The sequence below is a fragment of the Trichosurus vulpecula genome, chromosome 1, assembly GCF_011100635.1.
Source record: "Trichosurus vulpecula isolate mTriVul1 chromosome 1, mTriVul1.pri, whole genome shotgun sequence".
Classification (NCBI taxonomy): Eukaryota; Metazoa; Chordata; class Mammalia; order Diprotodontia; family Phalangeridae; genus Trichosurus; species Trichosurus vulpecula.
The window spans coordinates 294,524,012-294,531,115 of record NC_050573.1 but is presented as its reverse complement, the minus strand read 5'-3'; the positions used below and the strand labels follow the sequence as shown (position 1 = coordinate 294,531,115).

Sequence of the window (7,104 nt, the reverse complement as noted above, 5' to 3'; positions counted from 1 at the left end):
AAACGGACTCAAGGAGAGGAAATGCAACTGTCAGAAAACGGGACGGCCAGATTTCCTGGTGAACCTGCCTATGTCTGACTCAGTGTCAATTCACCATCTTCAGCCTGTGAACTTGTCTTGGGGTTTTTGTTTGGTTTTGGGGGTTGTTTTTATTGTGGGATGGTTGGTTTTTTTGGGAATGGGGGAGGGGTGAAGTCAAGGTGGGGGCTGGGGTTGGGGGTGGGGGGGGTCTGTACTTGAGATCTGAGCCTTTGGTACCTAGGAGGAGGGTGCCTTAAGGAGCTGTAGCTACAGGCTCACTGGAACCTCGAGGAAGTGAGGACACTCGGCCAAACCCCGCCTGATGGTGTCTTCCCTCTTGGCTGGACCCGATGCCCCGAGCAGCCGATGGGAGACCCCCGCCCGGCTCTCAGGTAACAAAAGGAAATACAAACCAGTACATCGTCTGCTGTTGGGGGAGGGGGTTGGGGGAGGGGATATTATGGGGGATCCTGTGTAACTTGGGCATAGGATAAGAAACTTTATTTGGATTCTACATGCAATTTTATTCTTTTCCGATTAAAAGAGGAAATCAGGGAATGGAGGGTGGGAGAGGCGATCAGGAGTAAAAGGGAGACAAAACTAAGCAATTAAAGCCCTTTTCGCGCGGGGAAGGAAAGAGGTGCACTTGATTCTTGGATCGAGGGAAGAGGCGAAGTTCAGTTTTATAAACGTAACCATTTTCTAGGTTACCATCAGGATCGGTTACTCCCCTCCCCTTCTCACCACCCCCCCCCCCACTTCTTTTTAAAAAGAAAGCAATATAATATGCCCAACTGCCGGTTAAAATCATGACCCAAACCCCGAGGAGTCTGCCCCCTTGTCTATAGCACAAATAGCAGCAAAAGGCACCAGCGACTCTAGGGCCACTCAGGCACCCCTGAGAGCCAACCCTACGGTCTTTATCCCCGCATCTCTAGCTCAATGAGGCTCCGGGAAGCAAATCCGCCTCCTAACGGACTCTTCCTACCGCCTGCTGTCCTCGGTAAAGCAAAGGGGGCACAAACACATAACTCTCTCTTCCCTCTCCAAGCTCCAGATGCCCGACCCTTTACCTGCATATACTCCTACCACTCACTAACCTCCTCCCCCCTCAGCACTACATGCCACCCCCCCCAAAAACGCACACATACCCCGGGGTCTCGACCATCCCCGCGGAATAGGCACCCATCGAGGAACTGGGGGGTGGGTGGGTGTTAGGTGGGAGGATAGTAAAGAGGCTGAATGGGGTGGGGTGGTAGATGAGTAGGGGTGAGAAAGAAATCTATGCAAAATCGGCAAATCTCCAAACTTTTGGAGGCAGATTTGGGAGGAAGGGTCATCCCGTAAAGGGGGGCAAAAGGGGAGGAAGGTATCAGGGGAGTTTTTCGGAGAGCGGTGACTTCTGACAGCCCAGGAAAGCTTCTGATCTGACAGCTTTCCAGCTCCTCTAAAACGCAAAAGGCTCAAAGTAAAAAAGGAAGGAGGGAGAAAGAAAGAAAAATCTCTGTAAAACGTATAGTATCAACCACTTAATCCAAAAGTTAAAGCCCGAAAAAAAAAGCAACCCTAAAAGAGGGGAAAATAAACCTTCCAATTCCCCTCCGTCCTAAAGCAGAGCAAGTCTCGTATCTAAAAAGGGGGAAAGAGACAGGGGGGGGGGGAAGATACTCGGGATATGGGGATGTGTGTGAGGGAGGGAGAGAGGGAGAGAGAGAGAGAGAGAGAGAGAGAGAGAGAGAGAGAGAGAGAGAGAGAGAGAGAGGAGAGGGAGAGAGAGGGAGCGAAATATCAAAGATTGTGCAAGATCAGCCTGGAAAGATAATCGATACTCGACCTAAATTTAACACAAACTACTCAATAAAAGTTAAAGAAAAAACTTACTTTCCATTTCCCCTGCAGTTCCTATTCGATCTTCGCCTTTTTTTTTGTTTTGCTTTTATTTTACTTACAGCTGATCACATCCAAGTAAAACGAGAGGGTTCATTTAGAAAAAAAAAATAAAAAAATAAAAAAATAATCCTCGAACTTTATTGGGTGAAAATAAAAATGCTGGAGCAAAAAGTGGGGGGCATGGAGCGGTCCTTGGGGGTCCAGGAGTAGTTAAAGCATGTGCCGACCGCGGTCTCGCTGTTTGGTTGTGAAGGGGTTGGGAAAAGGAGGAAAGGAAATGAAAATCCGATATGTCTTTATTCTGCTAATTATTATCGTTTTAGCCCTGTTTAAAAAAATGGCTGATTAAGTTGAGTGCGCATGTCTTTGTGTGTCTATTCCCGATATGCACTCTGGGAATGAGAGAGGAGAGAGAGGGAGAGGGGGAGAGAGGGAGAGAGAGGTGGGGGGGGGGGGGTGAGGGAGAGAAAGGGGGGGTAGAGAGAGAGAAAGAGAGAGAGTGGTGTAATTAGTGAGGTGATCAACATTCTCCAGACTGCAAATGACGCGCAGCTCCGGACTTAGAGGAGCTAAGGCTGCTGTAGTGGCTTCTTCTAGGACTCGGAGGGGGATGAATCGCGAGGCAGAGCAACCAGCCCGAAGAAGAGGGAGGCTGAGAAGGAACTCCATGGGTGCGAGCACACACGCGCGCACACACACACGCACACACACACACACACACACACACATACAGACACACACACAAACACATACACAAGCACAAGTCTGCAAACTTCATTAATAACACAAAGTAGATGGGCTTGAGCAAAAAGAAACATAAAGGAAATAAATAAATAAAAGAATCATTGCTTTTTAGCTATGCAGGAATTTTTTTTTTAAGTAAAATTTGTTGGACTAAAGACTTGTTTACTATGGAGTTAAGGAGAAGCATGGATCTAGGGATCATGAATGAAAAATAAGCTAAGACAATAGGTTTAATATCTCAAGTGTTTGAACGTATATGCAGATATATGTAAATTTATGACATATACATTTGCATGCAATTACATGCATGCATATTGTATAATGTATATTTTTCATTATAGATTTTATTTGTGCATATACATATCACTTGTATACTCCTGATTTTAAGGCTAGGATGAAGAAATTACCCAACTAAGAGTAAACTTCCCAGTGAACTAGCTAAAAAAGAGGAAACCAACTAAGTCATATTTGGAATATTGTATCTGACTTACATAAATCCAATAAAATACCTTTAACAGGACTTATTTTTATAAATGCTTTCATCTTGTGAGTCTGTAGAATTATCTTCTTGAAGAACATTATGGTGAATTTTGAAACCCCACTACAGATCTCATTAGAATGAAATATACTCCAAGTATTTTCTTGTGTAAAATTTAAGGTGGCTGATTCTCATTTGAAAATCTAATTATCTTTTCTCAATACTACAGATGTGAATATGAGTGACACTTTCATTAAAAGATAATTAACTAAAAACTAGGAATAGATATACTTTTAAATACCCCCCTACTGATGATTATGAAGTGCCATCCTACTGATGATATATAAAATCAATTGTAAAATGCATAGGTATTCAAACAGTATCTTAATGTGCTGTAGGACACAACTATGATCCATATATCTAGTGTCTCAGAAATGGGAATTCTAGGGAAAGCACAAGAAAAACAAAACTCAAATAAGAGTTAAAAACAAGAGATATTCGCAATGTCAAGGAATCTGGGCAGGTGAACCATAACCTCCTTTGGAGATGACATGCCTTTGAAGTTCAGGATTCCTAGGATATGCGTCAAAACCCTGTCTTAGGCCTTAAGCACCAAATCCACCAAATACCAACAAAAAGGTTTATCACAAGCCCTTGGAAGCACAGAAGATATAAACATGCATCTTTCTGGGCCCTAAACCTTCTATTCTGTAGGAGCATTTTGCAAATCCTGAAACTGATGCCAAAAGGAATTAAAAACATATACAGAAATAACTGAAGAATAAAAGGATGCCCCCCCCTTTCCCCAAGGGCAGGAATAGGCCAGGGTCAGAAAGCTCCTTTGCTTAAAGGATATTGTTAGGGTTAGAAATTTTTTTTGGAGGGAGTTATAGAGAGGATGGAATAATTACTACATATATGACATTATTAAGAAAAAAATAAAGTTACCACCGAGGGGGAAAACATTTACTAACATGTTGGAAACTAGGTCTCCTAAATCTTTACTGAAAGAAAATCATATACTTATTCCAAGAAACCATTCCATTCCAAACTTCTGTTCAAAGAAAACCACAGAGACTGTAACACTTTTGGCTTTTTAAGAGACACTTTTGTTTACAACCTTACCTTAACATGATAGTATATCATCAATTTGCAAAGGATGACCTAAGCATAGGTCATCCCTAAAATGAAAATCATGTACAACATATAACAAAAAGGGGACCACTATAGCACTAGTCTTCACATTATTACATTCCAAAGAATAAAGCACTCCAGTAAGTATATACAGTCCCACAGATACGAACATATATGCATTCATATATAGGTATCTGAAGCATTTAATGAGCTTGAAGGAAAATTAAGACAGGAATTTTCAGGTTCAAATTAGGGAGAAAGAGAACAAGGACTGTGAGGGAGAGGTAAGGTATCCCAGTTCAAGTAGAGAAAAATAATTTCCTGAGACTTACGACTTCAGAATGCATATGATGAAGGAAACACCTGAGAACAATATGTCTATTTCAAATTCAGAGAGTGGCATTTTTTTTTCTTTCGCTAGAATAGGAATACGAAGACAATTTAGTTTTAAAGTTCTATTGCTCTCCCAATATCTCCCAATATCATCAATAACATTAATGTCATTAATGCCAAAACATAATATCGGTCATTCTTTTGGTTGTCAATTTTCCTTCATTTCTTCTTGGAAGAATAAAGCTTTTAGGGTTCTTGAATTACAGCCAAACGAACAAAGGGGAGGAGAGGGCAGGATTTGTGAGAGGAGAGTTCACATTTTCAATCTTTTCTTCTGCTACTGTTCACTGTTTCTCCTAACGTTTTATATCATCTCTCTTTTCTCCTCTGTCTCTCTCCTTTCCTGAGAATAGTAGCCGGGTGATGGGAGATTGGGGGTAGGGGGAAGAGACTACGGGATGTTAACAGTTTCGAAGCAACACGGAGATCTCCACGTAGCTAGGAAAATCGAAGAAGGTTAATTTCAAGAAGCAAGAGCAGGTTTGTGGGATGCGATAAGAGTGGAGGAGCGTGGAGCTGGTAGGGGGGAAAGGAAGAAGCTCAAGAGCAGTGAGCAGACCCCGCGGGCTATACTGCTGATGCAGGCGGGATCCCCAGCGGCTCGACCCGGCTGCAAGGCTTCCTAGACTCCCCTCCCTCTCCCCCTTTCCTTGCACTGAGCTCAGGGAAAGACCCCAGCTGCTGCTCTCCGGTCTCTAGAGACACCCCTTTCACCAACCTTTGCCTACCGGCTCCTTTCACCCTTCTCCCTTCCCCTCCCCCTACCCCATCACCTCGGGTCATCCCTAAACTTCTCTCCACTTAGCGATCCTTTTTGGGATAAAAAAAAAAAAAAAATTCAAGCCCTCCGCTGCCACCACAAAGCTTTGATAGTTTTCATTTCAAAGTGAAACAGGCTGATCCTTCCCTCCCACGCAACCTCCCCCACAACCCTCACCTTCCCCAACTCCCCCACCCCCCTCTCACATCCAAACCCCAACAAACTCCTTCTGACCGGGTGAAGGATCGCGAAGTGGGGACAGCGAGGAGGAGACCAGAGTGGTAGCTCTGAGGGTTGTGGTCCAAGAAGAAATTAACAGTAAGACCAATATAATTTCTATATCCAGACGCTTTCTGAGGCATGTTTTATTTCCCAAATCTCCTGTGCGGACACTCAGGGCATTAGAATAGGTATAATTATAGCCGTTCTCCCTCCCTCCCCCTATTCCCCACCCCCACCTCATCAATTCACTAATAAACGTTCCACTTCCCTCTTCCCCACCTCCCACCCTCTCCCTGCCAGCCCCAGCCCAAGGGAAAGAGGGTCCCTGTCTTTTGACTGCGCTCCCTAAGTCTATAGATGAGCTCAGTTTGAAACGAGGTATTACAAGATTTCAATGTTAGAAACCCTTTATCTGAGCAACAGACACTTTCAGATCCTCAACCCCCTCCTCCTTCCCGCTTTTTGTTGTGTCTTCTCCTCCCGGGGGCTATTTGACAAAGGCAGTGTATTAACTAACATTTTTGTTTAACTCAGCAACTTCTTTTCAAAACATACTTAAACCTGATAGCAATCTCTGTACCTTTTTTTTTCTTTTTTGAAAAGTTGACACAGGCGAAGAGCTTATGGTTTATTTCTGAAGGTATCACGTACTCACATCCAGTACGCACATCAACAAAATTCAGCACTAGTCAAAAAATTAAAAGTCTAATCTCATTAGTATAAGAAAAGTATATTTCTGCAAGAAGAACGAAAAACAAATATTGTTATGCAAAAGTCTCCCTAACATCCCGGCCGACGCCATTTAGTTTGTGAAGGTGCACCGATAATCAAGTGATTTTTATCAAAATTAAGTTCAAAAGATAAAAGCATCTTAACAACATATTTTGCATGTTGAATAGTTCAGCTCCTGATTGGCTCCTTCCCTCCACCTCTTCCTCAAATCTCATCGCTTCCACCCCCCCTCCCCATCATCCCTTGGCTCCCTTTCCACAAAGACCAATGTCTAGAGTTTTAAATGTATGTATCTATGTATATAATATACAGACATATGCATATGTGTGACATATAATAAAGGGCACAGTGGGGAGGGAGAATGGAGGGTGTGAAACCTTCCAGGTCTCAGCCGGCTTCTGTCTTTTCTTTTGCAGTCCCAGAAGCCCCCTTTCAGTTCCTTCCTTGACATATCTTTGGGATTAGATACCCTGAACCTATGCTTCTGGCCTTGGTTGGAAAGGCAAAAGTAGAGACAGTGGGTAAAGGAGGGGGGTGGAGGGGGGGGCGGAGATAGCCGAGGATGAGGGAAAAGAGGAAAAGGGAGAGAGAGAGAGAGAGAGAGAGAGAGAGAGAGAGAGAGAGAGAGAGAGAGAGAGAGAGAGAATGAACGAAGTCAGACGCCCTCTGGCCTTTCAGAGGTCAGCGCTTTGACAGTACTCTGACCTCCCTCCCCTCACAGCAACCACCC

At 43.7% G+C, this 7,104-nt stretch overlaps 1 protein-coding gene across 1 annotated transcript in view; it reads right to left on the bottom strand.

The window, feature by feature from the left end:
• The window catches only part of ZFHX4 (zinc finger homeobox 4), a 228,444-nt gene extending 226,400 nt beyond the window's left edge, over positions 1-2,044 (bottom strand). The window contains exon 1 of the mRNA XM_036744205.1: positions 1,903-2,044. The gene's annotated coding sequence lies outside the window, so the exon portion shown is untranslated. The remainder of the gene's footprint in view (positions 1-1,902) is intronic.
• Between the last annotated feature and the right edge of the window lie 5,060 nt (positions 2,045-7,104).